This window comes from Papio anubis, chromosome 8, assembly GCF_008728515.1.
Source record: "Papio anubis isolate 15944 chromosome 8, Panubis1.0, whole genome shotgun sequence".
NCBI classification, from domain to species: Eukaryota; Metazoa; Chordata; class Mammalia; order Primates; family Cercopithecidae; genus Papio; species Papio anubis.
Genome location: NC_044983.1, coordinates 53449514 through 53463284, shown reverse-complemented (window position 1 = coordinate 53463284; position 13771 = coordinate 53449514). Strand labels below are relative to the sequence as shown.

Genomic DNA, 13771 nt, shown 5'->3' with positions numbered 1-13771 from the left:
CCAGGGCATATCAGAGAACTTCATGACAGCTCTTCACATCACAAGCCTCCCAGAGGCCTAGGAGGGAAAAATGGTTTCCTGAGCTGGGCACAGGGCCTTGCTGGTTTGTGGAGTCTCAGGACTTGGTGCCCTGCATCCCAGCTGTGGCAAAAGGGGGCCAATGTACAGCTCAGGCCATTGCTGCAGAAGGTGCAAGCCCTAAGCCTTGGTGGTTTACACACAGTGTTGGACCTGCAGGTGCACAGAGGTAAAAGAATGTCTTTGGTATTTTGATATGAATGGCATTGAATTTGTAGATTACATTGGGTAGTATAGTTATTTTAACAATATTAATTCTTCCAATCTATGACTGTGGTTGTCTTTCCATTTCTAGGTGGCATATTAAATTTCTTTTATTTGTGTTTTATAGTTTTTATGGTAGACGTCTTTTACTTCCTTGGTTAAAACTTATTCAAGATATTTTATTTTTGATAGTTATTGTAAATGGAATTGCTTTCTTGATTTCTTTTTTAGCTAGTCAGTCATTCATGTGTAGAAATGTCACTGATTTTGTATACCAATTTTTATTCTGAAATTTAGTAAATTTGTTGATAAGTTCTAAGCGTATTTTGATAAAGTCTTTTTGTGTAGGACTCCCATAAGAATTTCTTCTTCCAGCAGCCAATTGAGCCAACTGAGTTCCTTTCCTCATGGGGGCCCAGTGTGCAATGGTTGCAAACAGCAGCTTCCCTGGTAGTGATGCAGACTGTTTGTTGTATGGGTTGCTCTAAGGGACCTTAGAGACAGTCCTTTCAGATGGATGTTCATGTTTCTGACCTTGAACTACCCCAGTGTAGGCTCCAAACAGGCATGCGAGGTGCCACTGGAAAACCCCAGGGCACTGTGGCCAGAGTTCACATTGGCCAAGTTATGTCATTCCGCACCAAGCTGCAGAACAAGGAGCATGTGATTGAGGCCCTGTGCAGGGCCAGGTTCAAGCTCCCCAGCTGCCAGAAGATCTACATCTCAAAGAAGTGGAGCTTCACCAAGTTCAATGCCAATGAATTTGAAGACATGGTGGCTGAGAAGCGGCTCATCCCAAATGGGTCAAGCACATTCCCAGTCATGGCCCTCTGGACAAGTGGCAGGCCCTGCACTCATGAGGGCTTCCACTGTGCTGCCCCCTCTTAATATTCACCAATAAATTCTACTTCCTGTCCACCTAAAAAAAAAAAAAAATGCTTTCACTTCAATTACCCCTCTCTCTTATGTGCTTTTAGTCTGTTATTTTAGTTTTATCCTGATTCCCTCAATAAACATTAGTATATTTAAAAAAAAAAAAAATTTCTTCTAGGGCAGGTCTAGTGGTGATGAATTCCCTCAACTTTTGCTTGTCTGGGAAATACTTTATTTCTTTTTTATTCCTGAAAGATAACTTCGATGGTTATAGTATCTTTGACAGATTTTTCCTTCAGAACATTAAATGTATTACCCCATTCTCTCCTGGCCTGTAAGGTTTCTGCTGGGAAATTTACTGTTAGTGTGATGGAGGTTCCCTTATATTTCACTTGATGCTTTTCTCTTATTGTTCATAGAATTCTCTTTTTATTTTTGACTTCAAAGTTTGAGTGTAATGTGCCACGGATATGACCTTTGTGAGTTGGATGTATTTGGGGATCTTTGAGCTTCCTTTACCTAGATGTCTACCTCTCTTGCAAGACTTGGGAAACTTTAAGCTATTATTTTGCTATACAGGTTTTCTATATCCTTGCTCATTCCTTCTCCTTCTGGAACTTTCAAAATTTAAATATTTGGTTGCTTTATGGTGTCCCATATGTTACATAGGCTTAAAAAGTTGGTTTTTACTCCCTCTTCTTATTTTTTTTTTTGTCTCACTGGGTTATTTCAAAAGATTTGTTTTCAAGTTCAGAAATTCTTTCTTCTGCTTGACGTAGTCTATTGTTTAAGATCTTGCTTGTATATTTTATTTCATTTATTGAATTATTGAGTTACAGGATTTATTTTAAAATAATATCTATTTCTTTGTTGAATTTCACAGATCATAAATTATATTTTCTGCTTTCTTTGTATTGTTTATCCATGTTCTCTCATATCTTAGCTTCTTTAATGTCATTATTTTGAATTCTTTTTCAGGCATTACATAGATTTCTTTTTCTGTTGGAAGGTATTGCTGGAGAATTGTTGTTTTCCATTGCAGATGTTATCTTTCCTTTCTTTTTCATGTTTCTGGTGTTCTAACATCGATGTCTGTTCATCTGCTATGACAGTACTACTTCTAATAACACAGATTGTTTTTTGTACAGAATGATTATTTCCCACTGATGTATCTAATGTTGTTTGGGTAGGGGTCTTTGGCTTTGATTCTGGGTGGATGTAATAGTCTCCATATGATTTCTCCTGTAATCAGTGTCAGTGGTACCTGAGTTCCTCAGTGGCCTAGGCTACAGTTGTTAGCAAAGGATGTGGTGAGGGTTTGCTGCGGACAGGAATGTCAGGTAGGCTGGTCCTTGGGAACCAGTGGTGGCAGCAGCAGGCTGGCTATGCCAATTTTGGGGCCTCCAGTTGGATTGTTCAAGTCCTGGTAATGGCAGTGGTGGGCCAGGTGGGTAGGTGGATCCTCAGGCCCCTGGGTGGCATGAGTGGCATTAACAATGGCAGCTATAACAGTGGGCTAACCCTTGGGTGTCTCTGTCCTCAGGCACCTTAACGGTGCACACAGGTACAGGCTGTGGTGGGTGGGTTGTTTGATTCCCAGGTCCCCAGGTGGCATGCTGGGGCATTGGCAGTGCTAGTGGTAGATGGGGTAAGCTTATCTTCAATACCCTGGATAGTGTGCATGGGTGCCAGCAAGGACAGGCAGGGTGGATTAATCCCCAAGCCCCCAGAGGATGCATGAAAGTACTGCCAGTGGAGGCTGCTGGCAGGGTGGGCTTGTCTTCAAGTGCCCAGATGGCACATGCATGCACTGGCAATGGATGGGCCAGGCCTGTTGTCAGGATCCCTGATTGTGCTCATGGGCTCCAGCTGTGGCAGGCAGGTGCGCCTGTCCATCAGTTGATGGTGCTCGAGTGCACCGTGTGTTGTGGGCAGGGAAAATTGATTCCCAGGCATCAGGACAGTGAATGTGGGCAGTGGCAGTAGGGGCAGTGGGCAGGGTAGATCTATCCTCAGGCCCCTGGGTGGCTCCTGAGTGGGTCAGTCCCCAGACCCCATAAAAGCACCTGCCAGTGTGCAGTGGCTCTGCTGCTTGCGGGTAGGATGGAGTGTAATCATTGGTAGCAGCCTCAGGCATGCTGCTCTTAGGATCTTTGGAACATGGGCTTTGGCAGCCTTTGTCCCAAGGCAGCCTCCTGACTGTGCTGCACTGCTGGTTCGTCGGGGTGTAGGACATTGTGTGGACTAAAGTGCTGGGCACCTCATCACACAGCTGGATCCAGCTGGCATTATGACTCTGCAGACCCCTGGGTGAATGTGATGGGATGTCAGCAGGTCTCCAGTAATGTGGAGGTACAAGGACTGTTGGGCCCCAGGGCAAGGTGTTGTCTGGTGGGGACTGGGTTCTCAAAATGGTGCCATGAGGTGGTTACTTGGTCCTTGAGAAGGTGTGTGTGACCAAGGGTGAACTTTCTCTCTGGAACAATGCCATCATATGGACTCCAGGTTGCTCCCTATACTAGTCTCAGGGAATGTGAGAGCTGAGAATCTCTTCCATGGCCAGGATTCTAAGAATTGGTGGTGGGAATAGGGGACCATTGGAAATCTCTTATCTCTTTCCTACCCTGCGGAGTTTTTCCTGGCTTCAAGCCAATTCTGGTCAAGCTGGCTGCTTTGCTTCACTCTCTTTCCATGTTTCAGAAGTTCCCTGTCACTTCCCTGCTGAACCCCTGAGTTCTCTCTTAGATACTCTATTTGACATGAAATTATCTGCTCACTGTTTTTATCTTTCTTTATGAAGATGGTGAGTGCCATGTACCTCTGGTCAGCTATCTTAAATCTAAGTCTCCTTCACAGTGTTTTAAAATTCAGATCGTTAAACCATTTAAATAATGTAATCATAATCCATCTGAAATTAAATTTTGGTGTAGGTGTTAAGTAGTCATTTAATTTCTTATTTCAAACTGAGTTGCCAATTTTCCAACTCACATTCACTGGATAACATACTTTCTTCTTTTATTTGGATAATACAATTATTCAATTACAAAAACATATGTGTGTGTGTATTTATTTCATTTTTAGAATCTTGATTTCCTATAAAAGCATCAATATTTTCAGTTACAAAGCTTTATAATATGTTTGAATAACTAAAAAGGGCAACCTCCATTTTATTTTTCAACAATGTCTAGCTTACTACTGAACATTTATTTCTCTACACAAAAATTTAAAACTTTTGGAAACTTCCTTTATTTGAAAAATATGGCCTGCATTTTTATTGTAAATGCATTAAATTAACGTTTCTTTGGGAAGGAGGGACACCATATTGTCTCCCCATCTGGAAAGATGTAAGTTTCTCAAATTACTCAAATCTTTTATTTTTCTAACCAAAGTTACACTTTGGGAGTTATAACTCTTTCAGACAATCTTTTTGAATGCATAAAACCTTCAGTTCTCAGAAAAAAAAAATGCATATGCCCAAGCTCATAATATTTTGCATATTTCTAGAAAATAACAAATTGTCATAAGTCCATCAATGGACTCAAGATTAAAAACGGTCTTCTACATTCAAGTTTTGTAGTTTTCTAAGATTTTATTTTTTCTTATGGAATCTACCTATTTTATATTAACTTTTTTTACATGTTAAGCATTTAGATAATAAAATTATTATTGTTTTTAAACATGTCATCATGACATGGTACATGCCTGGCCTCTTGCAGGCCGTCTAACTGGGTTCTTGGGCCCTTGGGAGCATGGGCTTTGGCACCCTTTGTCCCAGGGGCAGCCTCCTTACTGTGCTGTGCTACCTGCTCCTCAAGGTGTAGGACATTGGGTTGGCTACACTGCTGGGGACCTGGTCACACAGCTGGCTCCAGCTGGCATTATGACCCTGCAGCTCTCTGGGTTATTCTGTATTTCATTATTCTACATTTCATTATTATTAGCTGTGACTTCTCCACTCACTAGCTGTGGAGAAAAATCACTTGCACCTCCCTACCTCCATTTCCTCATCCTAAATGTGGTGATGTTCAAGGTAACCTAACTTAGAACAGTCTTTCAAATGTTTATGTGACATATGAATTAATTGTCATTATTAAAAATAGATTTTTTCCAGTTAGCTAATTGCTGTATGTGTTCATTTCCATTATTGAAAATATAATATTTTTTCAAATTAATTATTTTACTTGGCCACTTACCTAACTTTCTTAAAGAATTTTCAAGTTAAATCTCTCAAATTTTTAAAGTAGTATATATCACTTAAAAACAATAGTAATCTTGGCTCTCCCTTTTCAATATTTATACCTTGCATTTATTCTTTTGTTGCTTTTCATTGGCTAAAATTTGCAGAAAAATATAATGGTAGTAGATGTTTTACTTGGCTCTAATGTTTCACTATTAAATGTGGTTGAAGCTGATGGTTTTTTATTATAAGAGAATAGACTGCCATTCCTAAAAATAATAAGGCATTTTATTTTTGACCATAAATAAAAGGCAACTTTTATTAACTGCCTTTTTGGAAAATTCTTGGAATCATAATATTATCTTCCTTAAAATACATTATAATAAAATATATTAAAATAAAATATTAACAGTTCTGTTAATTGACTTGTAAACACTGGTCCTATAATTAAAATTAGACTAGTATGGGATATTACATTTTAATAATAGCTAGATTTGCATTATCAAGGCAGTAGGTATAATCTGAGTCATATATTTACATATAATTTTATTTATTTTTCCATACATCAGTTTTGATTCTGTCTCTGAGCCTTCATCCTGCCAGCTTGTGACCATTTGGAGGACTCATCCACTTCTACAGGTGTCAAAGGTCCATAGTCTAAGGAAGTGCTATATTCACAGATTGTCTACACAGTATATAGCTAAGACATTAGCCACTATCCTTTTTGATCCAGTGGCACTCTTCTACTTCCATGTCTCTCTGGGGACTTCAGAACATTTGCAAGCTGAAAACATCAGGTCAGTGGTTGTGTCTCTGTAGATAAACCTTGAATATATTTGTCTCTGGAACACTGCCAGGTGGCAGGCATTTATGATCCAGTATTCCCACTGCCTGAGTTTCCAGCAACCTGCAGATGACTTCCTTTTTCAGGAAAAGCAGCAAGAGCTTTGCTTCAGTTTCTTCCAATTGGTGATGAAAGATATTAATATTCCATCACAACAAAAGGGCACAGAAAGGGTATGTTTCCACCTTCAATCAGTGTAAATGTTTATATCTGATCTCACCAATATATTATTTAATATTTCTTTATCCGTATTCATAACTCATAAGTGAAATTTGTCCGTAATTTTTTTTCTTGGTCTATCTTTGTCAGATTTTAATGTCAAGGTCCTAAATACATTTGAAAGTTCTATGTCATTTTCTATATTTTGGAAAACATTAACGACATCAGAATTATCTGTTCCTAGAGGTTTGATGGAACTTACCATCTGGATGTGAAGACTATTTTAGGTTTCAGTTTTGTTAAACTTCTTTTTCATACCACATTTTAATAAAATGTGTAACTCTATTTGTGCATGGAAGCTAAATAGTCACTTGTGATCTACAGATCTTTTCCCACCAGTTCATTATGGCTTCTCTGGAAAGTTGTTACTTATCCCCTCTGACCCACTGGCTTATGGAACAGTCTATTGCTAATTAAATTGTTTTATGATTCCCATACATTCAGCCAAACTTTCCTTGTTACTTATTTTAATTATCCCCACTACCACTTCCAATCCAATTTGCTGAATATTTATTCTTATAAGAGAAAGTGGTAGGGTATATTTTGAGCTGAAGAACTATATTCACAGCCCACATCAGATAATTGGAATTAACTGTACTACAGGAATTTCCTCTAAAACAATGCTGTAATTTAAATGACAGTAGTGACATTAGTCAGCTGTAGATTGCTGCTAGATTTTTAAATAATGAAATACAGAATAACGAAAAACATACTTAAAAATGAAACTAGATATAAAGCCCAGAAATTGAATTCACTACTTGAGTTCTATAAATTCTATTATTCTATTCTCTCATTTTTTGAAATACTTATACAATATGATTGATGCCTGAGGAAGGGCTCAAACAATAACTAAAACTAAAATAAAGTTTTCCATTTACTCAGGAAACAATTTGTAAGTTATAAAGCTAAACGACTTTTGCAGTTTTTATATTTTTTATTTCTAATGAAAATAGTGCCAAATTTCACCTTATTTCATGTTTTAGAGATATAGCTTTACATTGCTCAGATTACTAGAGTGCCATTATAATTATTTGTGAAGAAATTAGAAATTAAAATAAATCATCTAATTATTATTGTGATATAATTGACATGTACATATATATCTTCAAATTGGATTACCTATATACTTCACAAAAGAATTAATAAACATTTTTTAAAGATTTTTCTCCTTTCATCAAAATCAACATGTTCATTGAGAAATATGACTAAGATAAAAGAGAATTTTCCAGAAAACCATGACTCTATATCATTCAACCAGATGGGACCATGTTGCAATTAGTAAAATGCCTTTTCCAAAGGTTAGCAACTCATCCCTGTAGAAAGAATCAAACCGGATTAAAACAAGTTTAGATTCAACAATCTGAGTCCTCAGCTAACATAAACAGAACACTCACATTCTCTCTATATAAGAAAACTGTTCAGTTTCACTGATTTTTAGTTTTTATTGTGATTTTCTGTTTACTAAAATTCATGCATTGGAAATGTACTACTTTTGAAATTAAGAAAAATGCTGTAATAGAACCATCTGTTATTATACATATACATGTATATACATGTGTATGTATGTCTCTCTCTCTCTATCTATATAAATGTATTTGATTTTTTTCCTTAAATAAAAGCTCTGAAGATAGAATTATTGAATGAAAGTATATAAGCTCTTTTAGAATTCTTTGTTGATAGGGTTATTTGAATAATCTGTATTCTTATCTACTTTTCTTACAATTTTTTTTCATTTGTGAGATGAGAATATTAAAACCTGCCCCTGTGTAAATGACTTTATCACATTCTCCTGACATTTCTAAGTGTTTTTGTAAATATTTCAGTATGATGTCATTAGATGTATAGAGGCTTATAAACTTGATTCCTTAGTAGTTTGATTTTTTTCTCATTAAAAACTTCCATCTTTGTCTCAGTAATATTTGTGTTTCTGCTTTTTTTTTGTGAAAGGCAACTGTCAGACATATATTCTGTTCTTGTATTTTAAGACATGCTTCTTATAAATAACATTCTAATTAGATTTTGTTTTTTAAGAGGGCAGTTATCTTAAAAAATAACTGTTCTCATCAATTTTAATTAAGGTTATGTTTAGTCTTATTTTTTCTATCATCTTTTATATTTATTATTAGTATTATTGTTTTTTATTTTCCCTTTTTATACACTTGTTGGATTGATAAAATTATTTATATATATTTTTTCCACTCTGATAATTTGGAATTTTCTTGTATGCATACATTTTTGCCAGTGCTTGTCCTTATATTAATTCATATTTAAACCTGTGTTTCTTTGTTAATAGAACACAATGAACAATGCTTTTTCTCCTCCTTCTTCCCCAAACAATATAAATGGACAAGTTTTTTCTTACCTTAAGTTTATTATTATCAAGATTTTTTTTGATAGTCACATACCAGCTTATGATATTATCATCCATTTATTATGCTCACTGCTAACTAGCATCTTATATTCTTTACTCCCCAATCTTGAAATTCTATTATACTGATGAACTTCCTCAAGTTATTTCAATAAAATAAGCACATGAGTAGAATATTTCTTATTCATATTATGTACACACACACACGCACACAGAAGAAAAAGAATGTGAATGATGGATTGTGATGCTGAATTTGAAGTGCTTCCTTCCTCTTTGCCCTTCTCCAGGTGTAATAGTTTTCCATATCTGATACATATTTTAATATATAATGATATACAATATTATATCTTATAATTTCATTATAAATTATTTTATTGTATCAATTAATTTATATACTGTTATATTAAATATATAATTTTATCTAGTATACACTATCAAATATATTTTAAATGTTTATACTATATAAATATATTTATATGTATAGTATATAATATACTATACTATCTACTGTCTCTCTCCATATATATGTATATATTTCTCTTGCTTTCTGTCACAATACTGATTGCAGGAACCATCTCTGGATGCTGTATATACATATATATGGAGAGAAAGAGAGTACATAGTATAGTTACTATACTACATATGCATATGTATATACATATATATTGAAACAGAAAGAGACGGAGAAGCTTAGAAATACAGGGCATTAATGACCCTCGTGGTAACCTTCAACCAGTGGGGCATAAGGAATGGTGAATAATTCTGGGCTGCATTCTGTATGCTGCTTAGAGGAGCCAGCAGAGTTGAGGCCCCGTTGCTCACAGCAATGACTTTAATAGCATATTTTTTGTTAGTCTTTCTGCTTTCTGTTTCTACAGTAATCCACAGTCACATGTAGCTACCAGGTCATTCATGTTCTTTCTGTTCCCTCACTCATGTTTTCTGGGATTGCATGGCAAATAAAATCCTTCACCCAAGTTCCAGTTTAGGCTATCTTTTGGGAGAACCCAAATTAAGATACTGGGCTTGATTTCAAGTAAAAGAATAAATTTAACTGCTGTAATTAATCAGTATGTTGAAGTTGTTTATCTTGTAATAGTCAGCAAGACCAAAGGGCCATCCGAAGTGGTAGGAATCTGAGGTGACAGCTAATAGATACCATATTCCTAGGGGCAACATAGACAGACAACCAACTAGGGTACTTCTTAACTAATAACCAGAAAAGGACATTACTACAGAAGAGAAGGGTATGGGTACACTGTGCCTAGTGATTACATCGGAAAATAGCCATCTCTTACTCAGTTTCTAGATCTTAGCTGTTCTCAGGTGCAGGTTCCATAGATTAAAGGGAAGACTGACTTTCTTTGAGGAAAAACCTGCAATGCCACCACCAATATTAAACACATTTATACTCCTCCAGAGAGGCCTCTAAGTCATTTACTAGAGTAAGAGTATACTAGGCAAAGAAAGTCACCCAGACATTTGAGAGCTGTTGAACACAGGTCCTGAGCTGACACTAATACTAGGGGACATGAAATGTCAATGTGTTTCAAAGTTAGGGTGAGCCTTGTAAAGACCATGTGATAAATGGGCTGCTGGTCTAAGTCCATTTCACAGAGGGCTCAGTTGGTATATTGATCTACACTGTGGTCATTTTCTCAGTCACTTCCCTGTGTGCATAATTGAGATAAATATACTTAGCAACTAGAGCCCTCAGGTTGTCCCATATCCTGTGGAGTAAAAGATTGTATTAGAAAAAGCCAAGTGGAGATTTCCGAACCTGGCTCTCCCAGAAATATAGTAAATCAGGTGAAATAGTATATCCTGGGTTTAATAAGAGAAATTAGACCTCTCTTGGAGAACTAAAGTTTGCAGAGGTAGTAAGCCTAATCCTATTCTCACTCGATTCACTTCCCTGTGAAAACCATTAGAATTTTGGTGGATAATGGTGGACTACAGAAACTTAACCCAAGATTTGTTATGCAAATGGCTTCCTTACTGAAATGAAGATAATCTCTGTGCCTGGTATGAGGCCACAGATCTGATGATGATATATTTTTTAATACTAAGAATAGAAATTACCAGAGGCAGTTTTTGTATGGGAAATACAGCAGTACACCCTCATTCTCACTCCAGAGCTATGTTAATTCTCTTGCTTTCTGTCACAATACTGATTGCAGGAACCATCTCTGGATGTTCCGTTGAATATTACCATTATCAGAGTGCTTTGAGAATGCCTGCTTTACTGACATGGGGTCCTGAATAACATCATCTTGGGCTGAGGGACTCATTTTATTCAGCAGTAGAAGTGTGACAGAGGGCACATGACTGTGCGACTCTTTTTTTTCTACCATAATTCATATTAAGGGACTAACTAAAGGCTCATCTAAAAAGCCAGTTCAGGATGATACACTTCCACAGGTAGCTCTGTTCTCCAAAATAGTCTATATACAGTAAATATTCAATAATGTTATGTGGTCTCCAATAGCTGGACTCTAATAGCCAACAACATGGGTCTGGGAACAAAGAGTGAAAATACAATTGGTGTCCTTCATTAAAACTCTTAGTAGCCCACTTGCAGAATTTATGAGTCCCAGCTCCACTATTTTAGGTTTTGCTGGATCAGAGGTCGCAGATTCCAAGGACAGAGTAAGTAATCAACTAACCTGAAGCTACAATTACAACTCCTGTCACTTTGGGATCCTCATGCTGGTAGGGCAACCCTCAAAGAAAGGAGTCAGCAGCCAGGAGAAATAACCATAATCATCATGAGTAGCTAGAGATGCTGTTACAGGGAGTAGGGACAGGGAGGCATAATCTAGAACTCGGGTTCAGTGGGATCACCTCTTGGTGCTCCCATATCAGTGACAATATCAACATGCAACTGCAGCAACCAACCAGAGCCAGCAAAGGTACTCAGACCCTAAGAGATGAAAGACAGGGTCATCTAATCTTGCAAGACCCCAGAGCAGCTAAAGGGCTGGCTAAGGGAAGAAAGCGGGGAGTGAAGAGGGAGAGGACAAAGTCTAGTGTTGACCCTGGTACTAGCTGTGCAGTGGGATGTTTGCTTGTTCTATTACGTACTATGTATTTGTTAGGGATTATGCTGGCCACCTCTGAATAGGTGACAAAGTTTATCAGGTAGCCTCTGTAGATCCGAGTCATGTGAAGGTGAATCAACGCAAATGCTTTTCATGTCCTCCATTCTTCTCCTGGACCCACTGACTTTAACTATGGCTGTGGTGAAGAATCTGTGTGCATGCTGCCTGCACCCCACCTCAATCACCCTCTGTTCCTCTCTCTGCTTTTCTGCCTTAGGATTTTTTCTTTCTTTCTTCTTCTTCTTTTTTTTTTTTTTTTTTTTTTTTTGGTAAGAAACAGAAGCCCTTTTCAGCCCCAGATACAGGCAGGCACAGCTGAGAAACACAGGAGAGTTAACACTCCTAGGGACAGCTCTCAGGCAGTGGCGGATGGCAGCTGGTATGTGTGCGCTTTTTTTTCCCTTCAGCTCTGAGAGTCATCCTCACAGCTGCAACCTACATTGTGGACTCTTTATTGAATTTTCTCCCTCTCCATCTTGCTCCTCCTGCTCCTTCACTTCTCTTTCATTTTTTCCAACTTTATTGAGGTATAGTTAACAGATAAAAATTATATACATTCAAGGTGTGTACTGTGATGTTTTAATACATGCGTACATTACGAAATTACCACAATCAAGCTAATTAACACATCCATCCCCTTACATAGTGTGTGTGTGCATGTGCATGTAAGACTAGTTACGATGTATTGTCTTGGCAAATTTCAGGTATGTAACACATTGTTATTATTTAACTACAGTTACCAAATTTTGCATTAGATCTCCACAACTTATTCCTCTTATAACTGGAAGTTTGTACCCTTTGACCAACAGCTCTTCATTTCCCCCACGCCCAAGCTCTGGTAACCAGCACTATTCTCTATTCAACTATTTAGATTCCACATATAAGTGAAGTCATGCATCATTTGTCTTTGTGTGTCTAGGTTATTTTGCTTAGCATTCTGTCCTCCAGGTTCATCCACATTGTCACAAACGGCAAGATTTCCTTCTTTTTTAAGGTTAAATAGCTTTCCATTAAAAATGCCACTGTAAAATTCCAATTTCACATTTTCTTTATCCATTCACCTATTGGCAGACACTTAGGTTGTTTCCATGCCTTTCTTGTAAACTACCTGCATCCAAGCACTTTTCACCATTTGTGGGGAGCCCAAACTAAGACACTGAGTTTACATTTTTCTTGACAAAATTAGCAGTATTTACCCCATTGGGATTAAATCATTTATTCCTCAGCCACTTCTCAGAGAAAGCATGAAAATATCAAAATGTGATTTGAAATGAATAAGTATAATTTAAGTATTTATTCAATGAAATCTTATTTGTTTTTGTTTTGCAAACTCATAAGAAAAAGAGATTTTATCGGATGAAAAAATACAAGAACTCTGAACGGTACACCAATACAAGATTGTCACTTGTAAAATGAGAAATACGATCATGAGTCACACATATTCCCTTGTATGATGCTATTGCGATACAGCAACTACAAAACACCAGTAATGTCAATCTTGAGCCTCTGTCTCAAGGCTGCTTTTCATTGTTTGGGCTACTCCTATTTTTGTCTACATTTTCTTTGTTCCTCTCTTTCCAGCAATCCATACTGTCTATTTTTCATATTCTGTTTCTCTTCTCTCTTTTTCTTTTAATAGAATATTTCTTTTGACATTGAATAGCTGTCATTTTGCCCCTTCTCATTCAGCTTATAAATAATTGTGTTATCTGAGGATTTTGAAATTCAGATTCCCTTTCTCTAGAGGTTTCTTGAAGTACCGGTGCTCCCCCTTTTTTAAGATTGGTACAGTAATTTTCAGGAAAATCTGACTTGAAGGGACTTTTTCAAATCCAAGATTTCAGATGGTACCTAAAGATTCTCTGAGTATGTTCTTCATTTCTCAGTGCATTGTTAATGAAACGTTA

General features: G+C 37.0%; 1 non-coding gene across 1 annotated transcript; it reads left to right on the top strand.

Annotated features, from left to right (window-relative positions):
• The first annotated feature begins 654 nt into the window (after nt 1-654).
• LOC116268737 lies at nt 655-788 on the top strand. The gene has a single exon (XR_004175905.1). It is a non-coding gene; the product is annotated as a small nucleolar RNA SNORA70 (small nucleolar RNA).
• The last annotated feature ends 12983 nt before the right edge of the window (nt 789-13771 follow it).